This window comes from Strongylocentrotus purpuratus, unplaced genomic scaffold (genome assembly GCF_000002235.5).
Source record: "Strongylocentrotus purpuratus isolate Spur 01 unplaced genomic scaffold, Spur_5.0 spur5_scaffold_20, whole genome shotgun sequence".
Taxonomy (NCBI): domain Eukaryota; kingdom Metazoa; phylum Echinodermata; class Echinoidea; order Camarodonta; family Strongylocentrotidae; genus Strongylocentrotus; species Strongylocentrotus purpuratus.
In genome coordinates, this window is record NW_022145606.1 from 29778053 (window position 1) to 29799273 (window position 21221).

The 21221-nt window shown below is 37.0% G+C and overlaps 3 long non-coding RNA genes across 4 annotated transcripts; all 3 read left to right on the plus strand.

Moving 5' to 3' along the window:
- Nucleotides 1-1997: 1997 nt before the first annotated feature.
- LOC115927368 lies at nucleotides 1998-12547 on the plus strand. Of its 2 annotated transcripts, XR_004065592.1 has the most exons (5): nucleotides 1998-2109; nucleotides 9704-9870; nucleotides 10560-10688; nucleotides 10967-11120; nucleotides 11734-12547. It is a non-coding gene; the product is annotated as an uncharacterized LOC115927368 (long non-coding RNA). The 2 variants fall into 2 exon arrangements; XR_004065591.1 differs by lacking the exon at nucleotides 11734-12547 and having other exon boundaries at nucleotides 10967-11263.
- On the plus strand, nucleotides 3644-6814 carry LOC115927369. The gene is made up of 3 exons (XR_004065593.1): nucleotides 3644-3710; nucleotides 6152-6228; nucleotides 6668-6814. It is a non-coding gene; the product is annotated as an uncharacterized LOC115927369 (long non-coding RNA).
- Nucleotides 12548-16851: 4304 nt separating the features above from the next.
- LOC115927370 lies at nucleotides 16852-19547 on the plus strand. Its single transcript, XR_004065594.1, has 4 exons — nucleotides 16852-16903; nucleotides 17992-18136; nucleotides 18464-18625; nucleotides 19067-19547. It is a non-coding gene; the product is annotated as an uncharacterized LOC115927370 (long non-coding RNA).
- Nucleotides 19548-21221: the final 1674 nt, after the last annotated feature.

Below are 21221 nucleotides of genomic sequence, written 5' to 3' on the forward strand. Positions count from 1 at the left end.
CAACAACATGATCACAGAATTAAAAAACGCTCGAATCGTGCTGCGTCGTTTCTTTTATGTATACATTTACAATAATATTTCAAGGGAAATGTCAACTTGTCGTCACCATCGAAGGTCTTTATCGGGACTAGTTATGCCCTCTTTTTCTTGTTCTCCTTTTGTTTTTTCTTCTTCTTCTTCTCCTCTTCCTCCTACTTTTTTCTTCTTGTTCTTTTTGTCCTCCAGCCTTCTTCTTCTACTTCTCCTAATTCTTCTTCTTGTTCATTTCCACCTTCTTCTTCATCATGTTCTGACTTTTTCCTTCTTCTTTTTCTTCTTCTTTTCCTCCTCTTTTCTCCTTCTCTCAAGTTCCTTCTTCTCTTTATTCTTCATTTGCAGCCCTTGCCGAAAAATGGCATGTTCAGACAAACTCCTAAAGAGGGATAAAACTTTGTCTTGTTTGTGATTCACACAAATATATGTATTCATGACTGTATGCATCTATTTTTGTTCAAGGCGATTGAAATCTAGTTAGAAAATGAGGAAGACGGTAATTTGTTTGGGGCTATCTGCAGCCCCTCCCCTGATAGCAGACTGACGTCTTAAAGACGTCATAAATTGGTCGTAAAGTGGTAAACACGTCGTACGTCGTATGGACGACGTAATTACGACGTCATTATGACGTCTTCAAAAGACTATTTTTTCCAAGATAATTTTTGTCGCATTGACGACGTCATTACGACGTCATAATGACGTCTTTAAAGGACTAATTTTTTCAAGATATTTTTTGTCTTCTCGACGACGTCATTATGACGTCTTTAAAAGACTATTTTTTCCAAGATAATTTTTGTCGTATTAACGACGTCATTAAGACGTCATTTTGACGTCTTTAAAAGACTATTTTTTCCAAGCTTATTTTTGTCGTATTGACGACGTGATTATGACGTCTTTAAAAGACTATTTTTTCCAAGCTAATTTTTGTCGAATCGACGACGTCATTATGACGTCTTTAAAAGACTATTTTTTCCAATGTAATGTTGTCGTATTGACGACGTGATAACGACGTCATTATGACGACTTTAAAAGACTTATTTTTCCAATGTGATGTTGTCGTATTGACGACGTGATAACGACGTCATTATGACGTCTTTAAAAGACTATTTTTTCCAAGCTAATTTTTGTCGTACCGACGACGTCATTATGACGTCTTTAAAAGACTAATTTTTCCAATGTAATGTTGTCGTATTGACGACGTGATAACGACGTCATTATGACAACTTTAAAAGACTTATTTTTCCAATGTAATGTTGTCGTATCGACGACGTGATAACGACGTCATTATGACGTCTTTAAAAGACTATTTTTTCCAAGCTGATTTTTGTCGTATCGATGACGTCATTATGACGTCTTTAAAATACTATTTTTTCCAAGATAATTGTTGTCGTATTGACGACGTAATTACGACTTCATTATGACCTCTTTTAAAGACTATTTATTCCAAGATAATTGTTGTCGTATCGACGACGTCATTACGACGTCTTTAAAAGACTATCTTTTCCAATATATTTGTTGTCGTATTGACGACGTCATTACGACGTCATTATGACCTCTTTTAAAGACTATTTTTCCAAGATATTTTTTGTCGTAAGGACGACGTTATAACGACGCCATTATGACGTCTCTAATAACCTATTTTTTTCCAAGATAATAATCGGGTAAAGACTACAACATCTAATATGAGCATAAGCCAAAGTAAATAGGGCAATTATCAGAATTGAAAATAGGGAACAACTCCCCCCCCCCCCCCCCCCCCCCCCCCTCAAATGTCATTAGTCATTATATAGTGGACCAATTTACAGATTTTGCACCATCTTAACACGCACCAAGGTCTGCAATATCGATCAAGACTAAACATGCTCGCATCTAGTACAAACGGGAGTGTGTAAGTACAAGTACGTGTGTGTGTACAGATATATGCATATACAGTTATACTCAAGGCAAGGCGTAGGGACTACATGCACTATGCATGCGATGTGTATGTAATGTATTTGAATTCAGAGTGAAAAAAGCCGTTGCATGAAGTACATCCTCCTAAATACTCTTGTTTTCTCCTGCAAATTTACAATATGGGTAAGTCCTAGAATTACCTAATTTATTTACAAAAAGTACATAAATCTATAGTTAGTGTTTTTCGTTCTGAAAAGTTGATATGTAGTCTCTATGTTACTGTAATGTACAGGCGCGTACGCAGGATTTTTTCAAGGGGGGGGTTTTAACATTTATAAATCGGTCCGAAAATTTCGCAACGACTCAGCCAGCCGCTGAATAAGCGGGGGGGGGGGGGGGGGGGGGGGGGGGGGGGGGGGGGTAAGAGGACACATTTTTTTTTTTTTTGGTCCCAAAAAAAATCGCAACGACTCAGCCGACCGCTGAATAAGCGGGGGGGGGGGGGGGGGGGGGGGGGGGGGGGGGGGGGGGGGGGGGGGGGGGGGGGGGGGGGGTAAGAGGACACTTTTTTTTTTTTTTTTTTGGTCTCGAAATTTGGAAATTTGACATTTTGCTCCGTTGGGGGGGGTAAGGTCACCTTTTTTAGGTCGGCCATGGGAATAATTTTTTTTTTTTTTTTTTTTTTTTTAATAATTAAAAAAAAAAAAACAAAAAAAAAAAAAAAAAAAAAATCCAAAAGGGGGGGATTTTAGGTTTTTTGTAGGGGGGTTTACACACAAAAAATTTCCAAAGGGGGGGGGGGTTTAACCCCCAAACCCCCCCCCCCCCCCCCCCCCCCCCCCCCCCCCCCCCCCCCCCCCCCCCCCCCCCCTGCGTACGCGCCTGGTAATGTATGATCTTATGTCAGTGATAGTGAGCTCGGACTTTCAACACTTGCTGACAAGATTTGGATGTATGATCCCATATATGTATTTTTATGTAGGGTCTTGATTGAAGGTATGCATGGCATGGGGCATCATTTAAAGCAAAAAAAATTACTCATTTGCCTACACATGGGCTGCATGGCTTTAAAGGGAAATCTAACTCGAATATACAACTGCTCTAAAACTAAAAGAAAGCAGAAAAATAAGAGAAGCAAACTGATGAAAGTTTTGGCACTAGGTCTAGAATTTACTGCCCTTCCCTTGGCTTGACCTTGTTCATAGACGCAGGCTATGTCAAGTGGAAAACACTCTGTCCCTCGGATAGGACGTTAAATGGAGGCCCCGTGTACAGGAGAGTCACCACCCTTGCACGTTAAGAACCCATTGCACTTTTCGTATAAGAGTAGGGGAAAACCCGGTGTAATGGTCCACCTGCACACCCAAATCAGGCCGAGTATACGGCATCTGTAAGAATCTTCAGTATTGAAGGAGGCAGATTATCTTGAAGAAGAAGAAGAAGAAGTCAAAGAAGGATAATACATTCAGTCACGTGTGACACAGTGTGAGAGTGTCTACTTTATTCCAAGCAATACTGTAGATCTACATGATCTACTACTAGTTCAGAATCATTTCCAGACTTTTTTACCAGTGACCCATAACTCTGGCGTGGAGATAACTCCGGGAAGCGTCTTATTTTTTCGTACCACGGCGAGGCCGGATTCCTGTTTTATCATGAATATTCATTAGGCAGGGTCGGGGAAAGTCTAGATTCTCTTAAATATTCATATCGAGGTGGGAATGCACGACGCGCGCGATACTCGCACAAAGTGAGAAGATTTAGTTCACGGAGAATGCATATGGGTGAGTAATTGATTGAAATATCAGTAGATTAAGAGAATTTAGTCATTAATTTGAAAAAGCTGTAATTCGTGATCTACTGTAATTTCTTTACATTTTGAGACTGTTCTCAACAGATTTGTGGGGAAAAGGCTAGGAAAATATTTCTCTTGAAATTGCACTTTGATTTTCATCGTCGTGAAGTAGTTTGACTGCGGTTTGCCTTCATGTCACCCTTTAGAGCCCCGGGGTTCCGGCAGGCCCACGTTGGGGAATGTCGGTGCTCATCTGCATTAAGATAAAACTTTCTGATCAGGTTTTATTCCAAATTTGATCGTCATCGTGAATCTAATTCACCAATCATCCATTGAATTTAAATCTAGATTTAACGTTACACCTTAAAATAATCTATGAAGTATGATTTCTTTAATAATCCAAGAGGGTTAATTCTTGTTTATATCTTTAGTAGATGTCGACTCTGTTGGCTATACTAGTATTACTAAGACTAAGTGCTATCCGTTCGCTCAGTTGCATCATTGGTGCGTGTCAACTTTTAGACCAAAATTGTTTGTGACCATGGATAATCAAACGGCTCCAAACCATATTTCATTTAGACGTAAACCTGGAACTTATTAATAAAAATATTCAAAAACAAACAAACTAGACCTAGGATTCATTTATTTAATGTTCAGATGTTGTGTGTGTCCAGTGTGCTTGTCAAGTTGTCATAACTTTTCTAGATCTAGGCCTATATTAAAGATTTTTTCTTCTCCAAAGTGTGCAGTTCATTTGATAAATCTATTTTTTGTTGGACGTTGTATAAGAGAAGACCCCTAGGGTAGTCGACAATTATGTTTACTTATACGCAGAGGCGGCGGAGGAGCCTTTGGGCGAAGCAACTTCCAAAGTGGGGGGGGGGGGGCACCAACAAAAAGGGCACTTTCTTAAAAAAAAAGGGCACCTTCAGAGGGAAAATATACCATTTTTTGACATTGGTATATACCCCTATTTTGTGATTACATTATCAGGGATGATTTCAATATTTGTTTCTCTTAATACAGCATTTAAGATATTGCTTAAGTATCATACTTTGCAGTTTTTGGCTTGCAGTGCGAAAAATTACATCTTATAAAGAGGAAAACCCAATCCTGATGGGGTTATATAAGCACAATCTCATAACGGAAGACTGAATAGATCTGTGATAAGTTACATAATTATAACATCTATAACTATGGGCAAGCGTGGCGAGCGAGCTTTGTGGGAAATTGCTTTTAGTCGCTTGAAATTAGGGACACGTTTAATGATGAGAGGAAAAGGGGACACTTATCGAAAGGGTTAAGACACTTATCAGAAAAGAAAAGAAGCATGTGTCAAAGTACAAAGGCTAATTATCAGAGGTGAAAATGGGGCACTTCTTACACCTAAACAAAGAGGCATGCACCAGGGATGATAAGAACATGGGCATTTGTCGACGGAAAAGAGGCACCCATCAGATTTTGATAGGGGGCATTTATAATCAGTGAAAAGGGGCATTTATGAAAAAGGGATAGGTTCTTTATAAGAAAGGAAATAGGGTACATATCATTGTTAAAAGGGTAATGAGAAGGGGAAGTGGCTCTTATTAAAAAGAAAAAGTGGCACATGTTTAAATAAACGGGGCACTTATCAAAGACGAAAAGTAATACCGGTAATTATGATAAGGGGTAAGGGTGCTTATAAGGAAAAAAGGCATTATATAGGAAGGAAAAGGAGGACGTGTCAAAATAAAAGGGGCATTTATAAGAGATGAAAAGAGTACTGACTAGGAGGGGAAGGGGTGCTTGTCAAAGTAAAACAAGTATCTCTCAGAAGTGAATAGGGTCATTTACAAGAGATGAAAAGGAACTATTTTCATAGATGAAAAGGGGCATTTATGAGAAGGGAAAGGGCCTATTTTTAAATGGGGGCACTTATTAAAAATGAAAGGGAGCACATGTGAAGATATAAGGTGCGCTTATCCAAGTTAAAAGGGGTAGTTATTAAAAAGGGAAGGGGCACTTTAAAAACTTAATAGGGGCACTTGTCAGAGTAAAAGGGGCACTTTCCTATGTAAAAAGGGGCACTTTTAGGGTACTTGACCAAATGGGAGGGCACTCTGCCCCCCCTAACGGAGCGCCGCCTCTGCTTATATGGTATGTAGTCCACCTCTTCTTGTTATAACAAACAAATTCTACTTAGTACTGCTTCGTGTTCATAGGCCATAGAAACCACTGTTTGATGCACAAGTTAAATCTTCCATTTAGTTTTACTTTGTACTGTGGTTCATTAAATAGGAATGTTGATTTCCACACCATATTAAAATTAAGGCCAACCATGACATAAAAATATCTATTGATTTGAATTATGCTAGATCTATTTTATTTTGTTAAGGAGGAAGGGATGCCTTGATTGTCGTATTGATTTTCTTCTTCTTTTTGTTCCAAAAGATTGAAACTGAAGAGCTGGAAGGAGGACATTACAACATCTCTTATATTTGCAAGATGAAGCAGAAAGTCCCATGCAGGTACAGTTATCAGGTTATTTAGCACACACATATTAAACGACCACCTATTAATTCACTCAAAAGGAAATGGAACTAAGTTGACATTGCAAGCATATATAGTGGAGGGTATATTTTATTCTAGTTCTGCACCTAGTATACAAATATTGATGTCTTTTCTTTCTATGTTTACAAAGGAAAATTTGTCCTTATTTACAGGAGGTCCTGTGTTTAGAAGAGCCATATCAAATGCACATTGTAAGCACTACATGTAGGGTATACACAGGACCCCTCATTTTTTTTTTGTAAGGGGTACTTTCACTTCTTGAGCAATGAAGATGAAGAAAAACACAAAATAAGATTGATAAAAGTCTGTTTATAGGATGTATTATGGTTGATATGTATCCATCAGTATCAATTTTTAATTGAAGTACATGTACCTACTTTGTTTTCTCTCATGTAGGATGATGCCTCTCTACAGTGGATGATGAAGGCATTCTGGTTTGCAAACTCAGGAGAGGAACAAAGAACAGATGTTGACGGGATCATATCTAGAGATGCGGGCCTACTACACTTCATACGAGCAAGTGTGCTAATATACATGAAGGTACCCCCAATAAATGTCAACTACCATCTTATAGGATGAAACTGAGGACTGGGCAGAAAGATTCTCCTTCAAATTTGATTGATAAAGGTCTATCAGTCTTTATCAAAGATTGAATTAATCAATGATATTTTGATTATAATTATACATGTTAAAATTCATTTACCTCTATGGACTTCTGTATGGGAAGTTTTGTAGATTATGAAATTATTGCTACTTCAAGTATTGTATGTAAGAAGGTTTGAAAGACAACACTCTAAATGCATTAAATATGGAAACTGCTAATCCTCATTGCCTTTCGTATCCAAACTGGTAGCTTTCATAGAATCATGTTTCGATGCTTCCCAACTAAAGAAAACAGGGAGTGGGGGGGGGGGGGGGCTTGCTATCCTCTTATCTTATCCTCTGTACAAATATGATTATATGTTTATATTAGAAGGATTTAGAAAGTGAAATTTTGAATTATAGCATTACTGTTGGTAGAAGTAATGGCAGTGTCGGGAGGGGGGGGGGGGGGTTCCTGGTGAAATTTACGGTATGCCAATGTCAAATTAATAAAAAAGAGAAAACTATTCTTAATAATAAAAATTATACAGTACATGGGCCTCCTAACAAAAACCCTGGTACCACTGTTGTGTTTTGAGTGTTTTTTTTTTGGGGGGGGGGGGGGGGCTGGCAAACCAATTACAAATTTCCAGTGTTAAATTCAAATTTTTTCTTTAACAAAATTATGTCAATATATTTTAATTAAACAATGTTTCACTTTCCTTTTTTTCAAGTTAGATATTTGAATAAAATGATTAACATACTTTCCGGTTTCTCTGGCCTCTACATTAAAAATGTTCTACTTCTAGCAAAGCTCCTGGAAAGGCTGCAAAAAGGGAGAGTGAAGAGAATGAAATTGAAATGTGGACAGTAATGGAGTGAATATGGAATGGTTGATGGTAGTTGATAACGAGTGAATGCAAATGAGTGGCAACAAGTACGACTGAAAGTGAGACAGAAAGGAATTGCAACAGGTTGCTCAGTCAAGAGAACAAACCTTGCAGAAGATAGTTTTCGAAAGACAGAGAAAGAGAGAAAAGGGGAATTATAAAAAAAGGAAAAGGGGGCATGTGTCAAAGGGGCATTTATGAGAAAGGGTTGGGGTTGGGGCTCCTATTAAACAGGGAAAGGGGCACATATCAAAAGGTAAAAGGGCACTTGTTAGAAATTTTAAGGGGACGCGTGTCAAAGTAAAAAAATGAAAGGGATTTTATCAGATATCACAAGGGGCACTTATGAAAATGGAACAGTGGCACTTATTATGAAGTTAAAGGGGCATTTGTTGTAGAAAAAGGGGCACCTGTCAGATTTGAATAGTGGGTAATTATCGCCAGGGCCGTAGCCAGAGTTTGGGGGGGGGGGGCACATACATGTAATTGATCGACGTCCTGGGGAGGGGTCAAAAAGAGTTTAACCGATCTTGGATTTTTTTCTTCTTTTTTTTCTTCAATGTATGTGAAAGAATGTGTAGTTTTCTCTCGAGTTTGTCTCATCATGCGTGGGATCTGTGGGTGCTGGGGTTCCTGCAGCAACCCTGTACATGGATTTTCTTCAGTGGGTGCATATAACTCGTGGACTTCACATTGTAAACCTTCAAATGATGAATTATCATCGAGTCCCCCACCCCCCCCCCCTTCCCTCATTATTTTAGAAAGAAACCAAAGAGAACTTTTAAGAGAAAAAGAGAAAGGAAAGGAAAAAATGGTAGCTAGGCCTAAACAAAAACAAGAGGCAAGATAAAAGAAAACAAGATTGAAGATATGGTATCAATATTATCTTGCTCCTTTCCCTTTTTCTTTTGTCTTCTTTTCATTTCAATTTTCTTGCAATTTATTTCTTTCTTCCTTGGTATCTATTCCGTATTCTTTATTTCTTCCATTCATTTATTATTTATATATATTTTACTTTAATAATTTTGTTATTCTTCTTTCTAATCCCATTTTTCTTTCTTCCTTTTCTTCCTTATGCAGTTAAGTGAGCATAGATCATAGAAATAATTTAAGTGCAATACACAAGTATTTTATTTTTGATAAATGTCTGTATGTAGGCCTATTCTTGTTATCTATTTTATACAGTTTATAATACTGTATCACATATTCAATACCATAATGCAACCTCTGCTTGTAATATTTAAAAAGCAAACCTAGAACTGATTATTTACCAATTCATGAAAAGAACTAGACTCCCATTAATCTCAGAAAAGTAGGCCTAGGCTACTCACAAATTGCCTATCAAGACTCTTACTTGAAATATATGCTATATATCTTGTCTACCGGTACTGACATTTTGGCATTTACTAGTAATTAAACACAGCATTTATGACTGTATTATCTAAATGACCATGACAGCGCTTTTCTATGTCATATTATAGGCCTGCCATTAATCCAACGTACTTGTTACACACGATATTCGATGCTGCGCATGCCTCGATCATACATGAATATTCAAGAGAATCGAGACTTTCCCCGGCCCTGCCTAATGAATATTCATGATAAAACAGGAATCCGGGCTCGCCGTGGTACGAAAAAATAAGACGCTACCGGCCCGGGCCCAGATGTCTGGAAATTGAGCATTACGTGTCGATACGTAGAGGAATAAAGCAGTGACTTGTGTCACAAACATGTAACCTTAAACAAGTCGTTTCTATAGTCTTTAGACAGCAAATTTATCTTATAGGCTACCGGATACAGAAATGTTTATCTGGAAATAATCGGTTAGACCTGTAAATGGTAAACAAAATTCTTTCCCCAAAGGCTGTTCAAAGAAGTTTGTAGTATATGTGTTGCACATGCATACATTATCAACCATTCATTTTGTTTTAATTTTATTCATTTTCTCATTTATTTGTAGGCATCCTTTTTTAACATCTTTCGTCAAAGAAGTGGATTCAAAGCACATTGTCGCCTCAGTATATTGATGTGAAACCATGCAGAAAATGCTACTCTCTCTCAACCTTGTGGATGTTCCCTACTTCCCTAAGGATCAGCAGCCTCTTGAAACAGTTGAAGCCATTATCGGTAAATGTGTACATGTACTTGTATTATTTCTGTACATTTATTTGTCATATTGTGCATGATCACTGAGACATTCACCAATTAGACACTTCATAATGGTTCATTTCATTTGAAAGGCTTATTTCAGTTATTTGTCCTAAGTTTCAAATATATTTATAATTCTATTAATTTTAGATCACTAAAACCTGCAGGTATGTTGCAATAACCGACAATATTATGTGTGTTTCAAACAGTGTTTTTTTACCCTTCAGCATAGGTCAAGGAGCTTTCATTCTACCCTCATCAGCAAACTACAGGAATGCCAGTTTTCAGGCAATAGCCTGAATTCAGGTCCTGGCGAGTTATTTTCATACCATAGTTTAGGTTTTTTGTGTACAAGCTAGCTCATTCTAGGTGATTTTTTAGGCCCTCTGATCAATTCTAACTGGCATCCCTGAAACTAGAATTGTATTGATAATTTACCAAACAAAATCCTGAATCACGTTTTGCATTGCCCACAGATGTTTAAAATCCAAAGGTGTGTTGATTTTATGTTTGTGAGCAATAAGAAATTATTTCTGATAAATCTTACCAAGCAGTATTTTTCTGACATAATTCACATTATTTAATTCATTGTTTACGTTCCAGTTTTAAAATATATAAAAGTTTGTCTTAAATTGTATTCCTTTCTTTTTGCTTTATTCATGCACTAGAATTCCTTGCGTCTATGTTCCCTGGATCTGAAAGCAGTGCATAATGCCAGAGATTCCACCCAAAAGCCAACCCATGAGTCCAAGCTGAAGAGGAATATTTCCAAATCGATGGCTCCACTAATCTGATTGGTGAGTCATGGTCCTCATCAGCAAACTACAATTGTATTGATAATTTACCAAACAAAATCCTGAATCACGTTTTGCATTGCCCACAAATGTTTAAAATCCAAAGGTGTGTTGACTTTATGTTTGTGAGCAATAAGAAATTATTTCTGATAAATCTTACCAAGCAGTATTTTTCTGACATAATTCACATTATTTAATTCATTGTTTACGTTCCAGTTTTAAAATATATAAAAGTTTGTCTTAAATTGTATTCCTTTCTTTTTGCTTTATTCATGCACTAGAATTCCTTGCGTCTATGTTCCCTGGATCTGAAAGCAGTGCATAATGCCAGAGATTCCACCCAAAAGCTAACCCATGAGTCCAAGCTGAAGAGGAATATTTCCAAGATTACATGTAGATCTACACTCACCCGATAGTTTAACTGCTAGAAAAAAGGTTATTTTTTTACTTCATTAAAATTTATAGAGTAAGAGAGATTGGGGGAGGGGAGAGGTGAGGTGTAGCCACAAACCTGAATGGCTAAGCTGTGGAACTGAAATTCCCATTCATGTCACTTACAATTTTAATGAATTACAGGGTGTACGAACTGACATAACAGTTTGAGTAAAAGATTCCAGTATTTTGCATATATTTGTAATTACTATTTATGAAGTTGACCTGTTTCATAATGCTTATGTAGTAGACTTGATATGCTCAGTCTCATGCTCACCCCCACCCCCCATCCGCTTTGTATCAGTTCTTAAAACCTGTTGCAAATTATATATACATGTAAGTTGGTAATAGAGAAAAATTGAGTAATGTAAATACAATACAAATCGATTCCATTATTAGGCAACTAAGACTTGTTCAGATACGGAACGTGAACCGCCAACAATTTTCGAAAATGATGCAGTTTGGTTTTATGTGTAAAGCGAATGGCAACAAGTCTTTGTATGTTTTGGATTGCGCATATTCAGTGAGCTCTTTTTTTAATAATATACAGAAATGTAAAGCATATTGAACTCTATGTCAACATTAAAAAAACTCTGCGATTTTGACTGTTTTGCAGCAGCATATCTGAAGGAGCCTTAAAGGGACTTGGTAACATTGTTCAGATGAGAGAAAATGGTGCTAAGGTATTGACTTCAATGCTATACTGTATGTACACTGAAAGATAATCTGAACATTTGAGTTAAACATAGACCACTATTGATGATAAAAATTGGGAAAACTGATCAGATCCATTCCTTAATTCTCCCAACTTTATTTTTATAAATTGAAGTGAGTGTAAATCATCACAAAGCAAAGAATTAGCTCCAATACCTTTTCCAAATTTAGGCGTTGAAAGATTTTTAAAGGCCTGTTTTATATCTTATTTTCATGGAAAAACGGTTGGGGAAAATTCAAAATTTGTTGGGAGAATTAACTGTTAAAGAGTGACACACAGTAGCGCTTTCAATGAAAACCATAAATATCTTGTGGTTTGAAAAACAATTGGTAGTTAAAAGTATAAAATTCTTGGATTGTATCTGTGATTTTGAAAGCACAATATGGCTTACCTACATGTATATTGAATTCGCTGTTAAAATTTAAGTTAAATTTTAATTCTTTTGTGAAACTCCTGGGACTTGCCAAATGAATGTTGTGACATTAGCAATGGAATATATCTCTTTGTGCTAAACTTTTTCAGCATGTTTGCTATTTTATCTTAAACTGGAAAATATCTTCTGAATAATTATTCCACAGTCACCTTGGAATTGCCCAACTGAGCCAATCGTACTGGCGGGAATGTTATCTGATATAAATTGTATTTTTATACTTAAACTTCAGCTTCTGTATTTGCAACAAAACTAATTTTTTGTTATTTATAAATATGAATGTTGCCACTATATTTAAGTCATGTGCCCGTAAGAAGCAGGTTTCTAGCACAGAGAATAGGTACAGTTGAGCTGATTTCTGCACAGTTTTCTAATATGCTGTATCGCCAAATGTGAACATCGTGGTTTCAACGGGCAAGCAACCATCATCAGAAAACTCTGCAGGTATCAGTGAAGCTCTCCCTGTTCCCCTTGCTGCCAACTTGTTCCTTTTGAGTGTGAGAAATAACTTAGCTAAGCCATGTGTTTATCATTTGTGCCATTTTTCTCCTGTGTGTGATTTAGATTGTATAGTTTTATACTTTATACTGAATTCTTGCCATGAACTTAGATATTCCCCATGTATGTAACAAGAATTGATCTTTCATGCACAGAAATTCTTTCCAACAACCTTTTGTTTTATATGATAGTCTTTATCTGCATTAAAGTCTTGGGGTTGTCAGGAGCGGTTTTGCAGCAAGGAGACGAGGTAGAGCTGCACTGATGAATGCCTAGCTTTCCACTATGCTGTTTTGCTGAATATGAGGAACTTCCCCAGTGTGCTGTTTGCTTGTCTACTAAAATACTGCGGGTATCAGTGTAGCTTTACCTAGTCTCTATGCTGCTAACCTGCTTCCAACAACCGTAAGACTTATAAGTTTAGCCAATATGTCATAGTTTCTTGTAGCACAATTTATAACGAAACAGATATCTTTGGGATGGCCTGTTAACTTTCTTAAATAAATTATGAGACTGACAGAAATACACTAGGTATTTATACAGCATGTTTTGGAAGAAGTGTCAGGATAGTGATGAAAAGATTTTGTACCAATGGAAGCCAAGTTAGATAGAATAAGAAGGTATAGAAATACGTATTTTATATTTTTGTTATCCATTTTCATACCATATACGTGTACATTAAAAATATGAAAATTACTTTCTGTCTGGCATGTATATATATATTATGTGATGTTTTTTCTTTTGCTTTGATTTTACTGTGTGATTGTTCAGAATGTGTACTTTGACACTTTCTTCCTTGATTAGGTGGTCTTATAGATGTTATTTAGAGGACAACAAAGACGTAAAGATCATGTAAGGATAAAAGGTACATCGAAATGACCAGTAAAATGTAAATATCACGTCAAAATTTGATGTCCATACAACGTATACAGGTCTTTCTTGGGTGAAAGTTGACGTCTTAAAGACGTCTTTATTTAACCAATAGGACCTAAAGAGAAAATATGACGTCCATACAACGTCTTTCTATGGTACAAGTTGACGTCTTAAAGACGTCTTTCTTTGACTAATAAGACGTTAAAATCACGACAAAATATGACATCCATACGACGTCTTCCTATGGTAAAAGTTGACGTCTTAAAGACGTCTTTCTTTGACTAATAAGATGTAAAAATCACGTCAAAATATGACGTCCTCATGACGACGTGCGCGGGTGCAAAATCATGTCTTTTTGACGTCGTGTTATGTCGTCTTAAAGACGTCTTTCTTTAACTAAAAGACGTGAATATGACGTCCATATGACGTCTTCCTATGGTACAAGTTGACGTCTTAAAGACGTCTTTCTTTGACTAATAAGACGTAAAAATCACGTCAAAATATGACGTCCTCATGACGACGTGCGCGGGTGCAAAATCATGTCTTTTTGACGTCGTGTTATGTCGTCTTAAAGACGTCTTTCTTTAACTAAAAGACGTGAATATGACGTCCATATGACGTCTTCCTATGGTACAAGTTGACGTCTTAAAGACGTCTTTCTTTGACTAATAAGACGTAAAAATCACGTCAAAATATGACGTCCTCATGACGACGTGCGCGGGTGCAAAATCATGTCTTTTTGACGTCGTGTTATGTCGTCTTAAAGACGTAGTACAAGACGTAAATATGACGTGATATTTACCAGTCTCTGCTATCAGGGTCCATGCCCTCCCCTGACCGATCACAAAACGTATGTATGAGGTGAAAAGATTACGAGCCCCTTCATCCAGTAATGGTATGAATGGCACAGCGGTCGTGTGTTAGATTGTTCAGGGAGATGTCATTTATACCTGTTTTTTTCCTTGTTTTTTCAACGATGACATCTAGCGTAATGTTGAAAGTATTGTATGCCCAGGAAGACCATACACTGTCATGACTGTGTACACGAATATTGCAAGAACGTTCATCTGGGATGGGGTGAAACCGCGAACCCTCATTGGAGTTTCGTTACGTAACCGAGCGATTCGACCATTCGCTGAAGGTCACTTCATCGAGGGTCCATGCTTGGTGAGACTAGTCTTCTATACTTTAGTCCCCTTTTGGCTGTGTCTTTATTTTTTACTCCTAATACTGCAATAAAACGCACAATATTTATTATGTGCCATGTTGATGGTTTTATACAAATGAATACAACTAGGTGAGATCGCACTAATACATGAAATAGGCCTATAATATATAATTATATAACATATCATACGAGCAAAGTGGTGAAATGGGTCTGATGACTGAAGGGGCATGCTGACCATGAACTAGACTAGATGCCACATGTTCATCACCATCCCTTTTATCACTGACACCTGTACTTATATTATTATTGCATAATATTGCCGTTCGTTTTTACGCTAATTCACTGACATATCGTTATACTTTCTGACCCATCATGGATTCAGATTATGTATATACCTTCTCTTCAGACGAGGGAACCGACGTTGACGAGGCATACGATCGCCATGTGAGAGAGGTATAGTGTATACAACTTGAACTACATGTTGATTGCAATCATCAACGTTCATCCACTGCGCTTTAGCATCTATAATGAAATCCAATATGCTGCTTGCGCCTTTGTTGTGCCGTTCGTTCTTATATTTTGTGTCCATGAAATAGATGTCTAATTGCTCACTAATGAATGTCATCCGATGTGACTTGACTAGATGACCAATTACAAATACTAATTTACTCTTACTTCATCCCGTTGGCGTTAGCCTGTATGTTTATGATTAGAAACCTGGCGCTGTATCATTATGTAAGAAGTTATTTATTTTTGTTATCTCGAATTGGGGAACTTAATTTTACACAGTGTTTTTTGTAGTTGGATTTGGGTTATGTATTCACTTATTTCTTCTCCGCTTAGTAAGTATATGAGAGACTGCACTTGTCAGTGTTTATGAATGTACTGCTTTTTTATAGTTATGGTTTATATAGTTAAAGTTTTCCCTAATTTGAAGTGGCAGACTCTCTCGATCGTTCAACTCCAGCTATGCATGGATATATAATATCTCCATGAGTTACCAAACATCCTAAACGAGGATAAATGCATGGATATATAAGAAGAGATCTCCATGATAAATGCATGGTCAAGCAATTCATGTGAATTGTGATACGCATGTCTTCAATAAACTGAAAGTTGATTTTCCCCATATATTGACCGATCTTTGCCCGAGTAGAAATGTTGATGACGTTATATTTCATGAACAGCTTAGGTGCATTTTTACCTTTTTCAGTGCGAGTGTGATTACCATCTCTCTTGCATTTTTACTCTAGCATGCAGTCTATGGTCAATCAACAGAGCCGATCGAGGCAGTTCTGCCTACAAAAGTAATTTAGCAAAATAGCCTAATTATTGTTACCGTTGATGAGAGCGGTGGTGGTGGGGGGGGGGGGGGGGAGGGAGGCTGTGCAATCAGAGCACTGAGTCACGTACATAGAGTCTACCCCAGCAAACACAAAACGTTTTTAGAACGTTTACAGAACGTTCTTATCAGGTTCCGTACGTCTTCGTCCATATTAAACGTTTAAAAAACGTTTATATAACGTCTAAGTTGGGACTTTACATTCGCTGCGGAGCTAGATCTTTTGAAGACGTTCAGAAAACGTTTTTTGGACGTTACAAATTAAATGTTCTTGGATAGGTCCTGTAAAACGTTTACAGAACGTTTTATTCAGACGTATTTTGTTAAATTTATTTTTTATGTCCAAATAAATATTTCTTAAAAAATACCAGCTGGCGAAATTAGGCCACATGCATACGCATGGGGGGGGGGGGGGTCGAGGTATGTCAAACTGATGCACTCCTGTGGCGTAGCGATGTAGGGAGGCACGTGCCCCCAATAATTTTGAGGGAAAAAAATAGAAAACATAAGGTGAAATTATTTGAAGAAAAAAGAAATATATAAGGAGTGACCCCTCCCCCTCACATAATGTTTGTGCCCCCCCCCCCAGCCCAATCAGTCCGACCGCGCTACATCATTTATTATGCTCCATTCAACCACGTGTATACAAAGTGCGTACGCACCGTATATAATAGTCAGTGAATCGTATCCAGCGCGTTCATTTTTACACCAATGACGTGACTTCGAGATTTCAAATAATCTGTTAGACTGCGACACCGAGGTAAGCGTTATTTTAACATTTTGATATCTGTAAGGAATTTGAGCTTTGTTTGATTGATTTTGAAGCATGTAAAATGAAATAAAATATTGATTATTTGCATTAAAACTAAAAGTAAGGCAGACTCTATGTTGCATGTGCAGGTCGTTGAAACTTTCATTGCATTGACTGGTATGGTAATTGGGTAGGCTAGGGTATGTGCACACATAACTCCAGGAAGCTCCGATGCCGAACGGCGTCGGAGCTTCTTGGAGTTAGTGCATACATAGCTGCGAGTTAGTGCATACATAGCTGCATTACTATCCTGGTTGTGTGTATTAAAAGCTGTGCTATTGATACTCAACATTTCAAACACCACTGTACAAAACTCTTTCACTAAAAATCGGTACTTTAGTGACAATTGATGACACCTAAATAGCACTAGCAGTAGTCTAGTCTAATAAAATACAATTTGTTCAACTTACCGATGTTATTTTGTTAGAAAGAACAATTTAGAAATTCAAATTGTTTGTCTAGATCTACTGTCAAAATTTGCTTACAGCCGCATCGGCATGATTGTATTATGTGTATATTGACTATTCCTTTTGAGCAAATGCTGCCTAAAAGTATTAACACGTAGTGCAGTGCTAGAGGTCAATACGCATAATAGCATGGACTTTTTGCTGGAGTGGGTATGTGCGCATGGCTCGTTACATTACATGGTAATCGGATGATTAAAACAGTTGAGTTGTTAACTTTGCTGTCTGGAAAAATCATGGAAAGTTCCCATCGGGATTTAAAATGCTATTTCGTGAAGAAAATAAGTCCCTCGACTACCAGCTCATTTCGCGACTTATTTACTCTTCCCTCAATAGCATTTAAAATCCCAGTGGAACATTCCATGCTTTTCCCTCCACCACCATTTAGCAACTTTATATTATCCCACCCCCTATTACAACAGGCTCCCCAAACCACCTTTTTTGTATGGAAATTGTTTTTTTAGAAATATCGCGACCTCTTTTAAGTTCAGATGACACATTATTTAAAGAAATTGATTTCCAATAACGTAGATTAATAACTTAAGGATTGATTTGTTTTATATTTACATACAGGCAACTATGTGAAAGCGCAAAAGCATCGCCAGGAAGGCAGAGGACACGTCAAACCTGGTATCGGAAGATGATGCTGTGTAGACGCGAAAGAGACGTCTTCCCCAGAGATTTAGCAAATCTTCTAGTGATTCCGGAATTGACGCTGGTAAGTATTTGTCTCTTGATGGTTAGTAGTCCTTGGTTCGGCCAGAGACGTATAATTTACATCTTATTTCTTGTTTTCTTCAAAATCCGACAGATGAAAACCTAATATAATTTATTTGGGATAGCTAGACCTGCTTTGTGTCCCAGCCATGCAAAATGATGATTAATAGATGTGGCACCATTCCGGCAAAACTGGAAATTAATTTGTAATCTAGGCATAAATTTCGGACAAGAAGTTTGCATTACCCAAAAGTTTGTTCAGTTTATGAGAATTCTTGTCATGTCTTGATATCCCTTTTAACATCTGCAATGTGTCTCTACTTTTCAGATCTTGAATCGGTTAGGACCAAAGAAAACAACATGTACGCGGAGGAACGATTAAGGCTGTGGCAGCAGAGATACCAATGCCGAAACTGAATGCGAAGTCCAAGTCCACATCACATTTTTCAGTTCCAACCCACAACTCCAGCAAGGGCTCGGGCTTCGGAAAGTAAGTTTTTTTCAGAAATTCAGATAGCATTTCACAAACAAAAGTTTCTGAGGGTTTTTTTATCATCAGAACATATACTGTAGAGCGTATAAACTAACAAAACAACATTTGCCATTTGTACTAAGTTGCTACACTAAAATACTGTTGGATTGGATAAGAGAGGCAGATTATCTCGGCGTACATGTAATTTATTTCATCAACAAGGCATGGGTATAGTTTTCTTACAGAAGAGTCGCTTTTAAATCCTTACAGTATGTATACTTTGTTGGAAGCGCTGCACAGGTGTCGTCTTTGAAGCTGGGTGATATATTCCTGAAGTGACTAAATTTTTCAGCTATCAAACATATCTCGCCAAAATATCCTATTAATTTGCTGTCAAACTTTTTAATGACTTGATCTGTTATTATAATGTATTTTATGTGTCTGTTTTTTTCTTCTCAGGCAATTTTCAAGTGCAGGTACTGTGTACGCTGCAGAGGCTGGAGGAAGGGCAGCAGCAGCTGAAGCAGTTGGTACAAAAACTGCTTTTGTCCAAATCGGGAGCGGCCGTTGATGTGGAAGACCTGAGGGAGCCGTTTACCAAACCAGTGAACACCAAATTTTCATTCAAGGTAGATTAAGATACCTTCATTCAGGGGCAATGCAAAAATCCTAAAACTCGTATTGAAACCAAATTTGACCATTTCAGCTAATAATGGAGAAACTTTATCAGCGACATAACAGTTTTGTTGGTGCATCTTTTTTAATTGAATTGCCATCATCTTGTTGAGAATGCAAGACAAAGTTGTATAGGTCTGTAAATTTACTACTTTTTGTAAGGATGCTGAAACCGATGGCCCGAATTCACAAAGGAGGTTTGAGCTCAAACCTTGGTTTTCGTACGTCATATGACGCGTTTTACGCGTTTTTTACAAACCTGGTTTGTAAACAAGCTCAAACCTTGCTTTGTGAATTCGGGCCAATGTGTGTGCTGCCAAACTCTCTTATAACCTTGTCTTCTATATTCATAGACCCTTAAATTTGAGTATTTATATTTGCCTGTTAATAATTCATATCAACTCAATTCTATCAGTTTATTGTAAAAAGCTTTTTGTAGATTGTTCATGTGTTTTGTGTTGATTTTATATTTGAAGTAAGGCTTCTGGGAAATCTTAACCTGCCCACTAAATCTTTGGTCGATCAAAAGGACAATTTTTTACTGGGATTTAAAGGGGAAATCTACCCTAGAAATTTCACTGCTTCAATCAAAGGAGACAAATTTGAACAAAATTAAAAATAAGAAATGGGCAAACTCGGTAAGGAAACTACTCTTTTTTTTAACATTTTCTAGTAAATTACTCCCGGCTATTCAAATTGACAATGCTGATGACATCTTGAGTAGCTCTAAATTCACTTTGTGCACAAAATTTCACATTTTCTAACCCCCATAGTCAAAGCATGTTGTGTAGAAAGCTACTCGTCATTAGTAATCTGAACATACTCTGATTAAAAGCTGTGGAAATGTGTAACTTTAAGGAAAATTTAGAAAATATGAAATTTTGAGTACAAAGTTGATGGATAGCTACTCACAGTGGTGTCATCAGTGTTGCCAATTTGTAGAGCTGAAACGAGTGTAGTTTCCTTGTTTTTTTTGGCCGTACTTTCACTTGAAATGTGACTTCTCAAAATAGTCACATTTTTATCACTTGTAGAAGTTGATGAGAAAGTAAATACATGTACTCTTTTGAATAGTTATAATTTGCACCGGATGATGAAGCTAATCCTGGGTGGAGGCACATAGCTAAATCGGTTATTCACATGTATTTAATGATAATTTGTGACATTTTGTTAAAAGGTTCTGGTGAATTTGATATAGTACACAAAAAATTCAATCCACTATTTGGTTTTACCAAAGATCAAGACTTATTATAGAAAGATTTCTTAATCATTTGCTGGGGCATCTTTTTGGCATGAATTGCCAGGTTCTGTAAATAACTCAAATTGCTTTTATAAAGTGTGTTACCAAAGTTGCTATATGTGTGCTGCCAAATTATTGACACTATTCAAAGTATTCATTTTATCTTGCCTTGTTTATTCATAGAGACATAGACCCGTGAATTATATGAGTATTCATATTTGCCAGTTAATGAGGCATATCTTCAACTCATCTATCATTTTCTTATGTTTTATTTTTAGATTGTTCATGTGTTATGTATCTATAGTTTTAAAGGGATAGTTTAGTATTGGTCAAACTTAACTTTAAAACCAAAACCTGCACCATCACGGTGCAAAGTAATAATTACAAACGGCCAAGTAAAGCCCCTGTTATTATTCAAAATGACCCGTTACTTTCAGTTTCTGCATTTAATGTTTGTTAAAATAATAATTAAATAAATATCTATATCAATTGCTTTTTAAAGAACTGTTCAGATTTGTTTTCTTCAAAGTAGTCTTCAAGCATTTTTAATATTTTGAATACAAATATATTTATGGATATTTCAGCCGTTTATGAATCGATATTGATCAAATAACAATTTATTCTGAATATTAGAATTGTATGTTCTTTCGGGGGCACTTCGGGAAATACCAATACTCTTTTTCAAATATACATGATGTA